The sequence below is a fragment of the Tupaia chinensis genome, unplaced genomic scaffold (genome assembly GCF_000334495.1).
Source record: "Tupaia chinensis unplaced genomic scaffold, TupChi_1.0 Scaffold000070_1, whole genome shotgun sequence".
Taxonomy (NCBI): domain Eukaryota; kingdom Metazoa; phylum Chordata; class Mammalia; order Scandentia; family Tupaiidae; genus Tupaia; species Tupaia belangeri.
The window spans coordinates 17,688-21,550 of NW_006159530.1; the positions used below are offsets into that span (position 1 = coordinate 17,688).

The 3,863-nt window shown below is 45.7% G+C and overlaps 1 non-coding gene across 1 annotated transcript; it reads left to right on the plus strand.

The window, feature by feature from the left end:
• Positions 1-460: 460 nt before the first annotated feature.
• TRNAE-CUC (transfer RNA glutamic acid (anticodon CUC)) lies at positions 461-532 on the plus strand. The gene has a single exon. It is a non-coding gene; the product is annotated as a tRNA-Glu (tRNA).
• Positions 533-3,863: the final 3,331 nt, after the last annotated feature.

Genomic DNA, 3,863 nt, shown 5'->3' on the forward strand with positions numbered 1-3,863 from the left:
CGGCCCGGCGGGCGGGACGTCGGGGCCCCCCGCGCAGCCGCGGCGGTTAGGCAGCGCTGGTGGCCGCCGGGGTGGGTTCAGCGAAGTTCCCCAGACCCTGTGCGCTGCTGCGTAGTGGCGCGCGTGGCCGCTTTCCGTGCAGGTGAGCCGGTTCGATTCCCCGCCAACGCAGCGTGTGGACCTTGTGCCCAGCTGCAGGGCCACGGTGCCCGGCGTCTGCGGGTGACTCGGGTGAGACTGAGGCCAGCGACTGTGTGTGTTGGCGGAGGAGGGGCACGGAGTTTTGGGGGCGCTGCAGGCCGGAGGAGAGCTGCTAGGATTTGCGGACTGCCAGAGGGGGCGGATGGCTGGACCGCGAGAGTGGGGGAGCCAGAGTAGAGGAGCAGGTGAAGGCAGCACCGAAGGCAGGCGGCTCAGGAGCCGGGTCCAGGAGGCACCTGCGGGAGAGGTTTCTTGCGTGTCCCTGGTGGTCTAGTGGTTAGGATTCGGCGCTCTCACCGCCGCGGCCCGGGTTCGATTCCCGGTCAGGGAAGCTCCTTTTCTTCCTCTCTGCATCGCGTTGGGAAGTTTTTCTTGTTTCCGGTCTCAAACCGAGGATCTTTCAACCTCCTATCCTTCTGCCTCACGCTAACCCCTCTCATCTAAGAGGGGCACAGTCCAATCTGGCGCCCTCCAAGTCCTACCAAGTCCTGCCTCCACCCTCTTCGGACTTTCAGTTGGTCCCTGATCCAGAGAGTTCGCAGCACTCAGCGCACTTACGTTTCTCCTCCTGTGGCCGTCAACCCACACACTCACCTTCTCCACACACTCGATACACCCATGACAATACGACGCACACACCCAATGCTCACTGTTCTCTCCACAAACACACACCCATCGCACACCCAACCCACACGTGAACACACAGCTGACCCCCAGAGTCCGTGTGATCTTTTTTTTTTTTTTTAATCTTGTCTGCTTTTGGTATCAAGGTGAAGGAGGCTTCATGGAATGGGTTTGGGAGTTCCTTCCTTCTGAGTATTTAGCAACAGTGTGAGGAGAATTAGGGTTAGCCCTTTAACAGTTTCTTAGAGTTCAGAAGTGAAGTCATATGGACCTGGGCTTTTCTTCCCCCCCAGGCCCCCCCACCCCTTTTTTGGAGAGGTTTTTGGCACATGTGCTCGCCAGAAAGAGAGAGATAGAGACACAAAGCGAGAAATCTCCAGGGGGGATGGCCACACTGCAATCCCTTTCCCCCCATTCTCCTCTTCGAGATCTTAGACCCGGGGCATGAGTTCAAGTCACCAGGTCTGGGAGTCGAACCGCGGTCTACTACATGAGAGTCTAGCGACATAGCCATTATGCCATCTCTGGTCCTAGACCTGGGCTTTTCTTTGTTAGGAGACTATTTATTACTAATTCCATCCTATCACTTTTTACCGATCCATTCCGTCTTTCTGTAGTATCTCATCCTGACTCAGCAGAGGTAACTTGCGTCTGCCAGAAATGTGTCCATCTCATCTAGGGTTTGTAGTTTGCTGGTGTATAGTCATTTGTTAGGATTCTCATAGTCTTTTGCATTTTTGATAAATCGGTTGTAATGTTACCAGCTTCGTTACTGATTTTATCTATCTGGTTCCTTTCTCAACTTTTCTTGATTACTTTAGCTAACGGTATGAATATTTTTTTATTGTCTAAAAAAATAAAATAAAAATAAACAGCAGCAGCTTTGGGACCAAAAGATGGTATAATTGTTTTGTTGCTGGATTCCCATGTCATTAATGGTGGTTTGAGTTCTGGACACGGTGGCTTAAAACGCTGGGCGTTTTTAGGTGTGTGCCCAAGATCCCGAGAGGAGAATGGAGAAGGGATTGCGGTGTGGCCATCCCACTGGGAGGTGATTTCATACTTTCTGTCTCTTTTTCTCTCTGTCTCTCCAGTGAGCCCATGTATTCTATAGCAAAAATCTCTCTAAAAAAAAAAAAAAAAAGTTCCAGGGGCTGGCAGATGGCTTGGTGGTTAAAGGTGCTGGGCTCCCACATGGCTGACTGTGGTTCGAGTCCCGGACCTGGCAGCTTGTGCACTCTCTCTCTCTCTCTCTCTCTCCCCTTCTGGTCAAATTGAAATAAATATGTGAATGAATAAATAAAGTTAACTAAAGTAATTTTTTTTAAAAAAAAAAGCTCTTGTTTCATTGATTTTTTGGTATAGTTCTTTTATTTTATATTTCTTTTTTTTAATAATTAATTTATTTTAACTCTATTATCATTGTTATATTTTCCAGTTTGATCAGAGGGAGACAGACAGAGGGAGGGAGAGGGAAAGTGAGAAAGCAAGACACCAGGTCCAAGACTTGAACTGTGGTCAGCCACGTGGGAGTTAACACCTTTAACCACCACGCCACTTGCCAGCCTCTATTTTATATTTCATCTCTAATCTACTTTTTTTTTAAATTTTGGATTTTGTTGTTGTTGCTTTTCTAGTTTCTTGAGATGTGATGTTAAGTTACCTATTTTCCACTTTTCTATTTTTTTTTTCTCTGAGCATTTGTGGTTATGAATTTCCCTCTTATGGGTGCTTCTCAAAGGTCATGGAGAGTGGTGTGTTCATTATTATTTGTTTGACTAAATCTTTTCATTTCAGTCTTAATTTCCTTAGTACTTTGGATGTCATTCAGGAGTAGGTTGTTTAGTTTCCAGGTTTTGTGTATTTTCGAGGGCTCTTTCTGTGGATTATTTCACGTTTAATTCCATTGTGGTCAGAGAAGATGCTAGATATAGTTTCCGTACTATTAAATCTGTAGAGGTGTGTTTTGTGCTCTGTTCTGTGGCCAGTCTTTGAAAAGTTCCATGTAGAGATAAAGAAAAGATGCATTTTGTAGCTGCTGAGTGAAATGCTCTCTATACATCTGTCAGGCACATCTGGCTTACATATCAGTTAGCCCCTGTGTCTCGTATGTATGTATGTATGTATGTATGTATGCATGTATTTTGCCCTGATGGCCTGTCCAGCGGCGACGGCGGGTGCTGAAATCCCCAACACTCAGTGCATTGCTGTCTGTAGCTCCCTTTAGCTCTAGCAGTCTTTCCTGTACATGTTTGGATACCCTGGCATTGAGTACATAGATATATTTAGGATTGTTACATCTGCTTGGTGAATTAATCCTTTAGAACTAGGCAGGGCCCTTTGGGGCCAGCAGGTGGCATGGGGGTTAAGGTGCTGGACTCCCATATGGGTGACTGCAGTTCTCACTTTCTCTCTCTCTCTCTCTCTGTCTCTCTGTCTTTCTCTGGTAAAATAAAAACATAAATAATAATAACAAATAAAATAAATATATCATTTTTTTAAAAAAGAACTAGGCAGGGTCCTTCTCTGTCTCTTTTTACCCTTTTTTCTGTTTTGTCTGATTTCAATACTGAGACTGACTCCCGCCTGTTTCTCACTTTTGTTCGCATGAAGCGACTTTTTCCAGCCCTTCACTTTCAGTCTATGCGTATCTACATCAATGAGATGTGTTTCTTTTGTAAGTAACATATACAGGGTTCCTGTTTTTCAGCCACTGAGCAATCTGTATCTATTAACACTCAGTTATTATCGATATGTGTGGATTTAGCACTGTCATTTAGTTATTCTTTTTTTTTCAGTTTTTTGTGTTTTTTCTTTTTTTTAAAGAGAGATTTTTTTTACTATAGGGTGCATGTACTCACCAGAGAGACAGAAAGAAAGTGAGAAATCATCCCCAAGGGGGCATAGTCATGCCACAATCCTTCTCTCCATTCTCCTCTCAGGATCTTGGGCACACACACACAAACACACACACACACACACACACACACAAACACACACACACACACACACACACACAAACACACACACACACACAC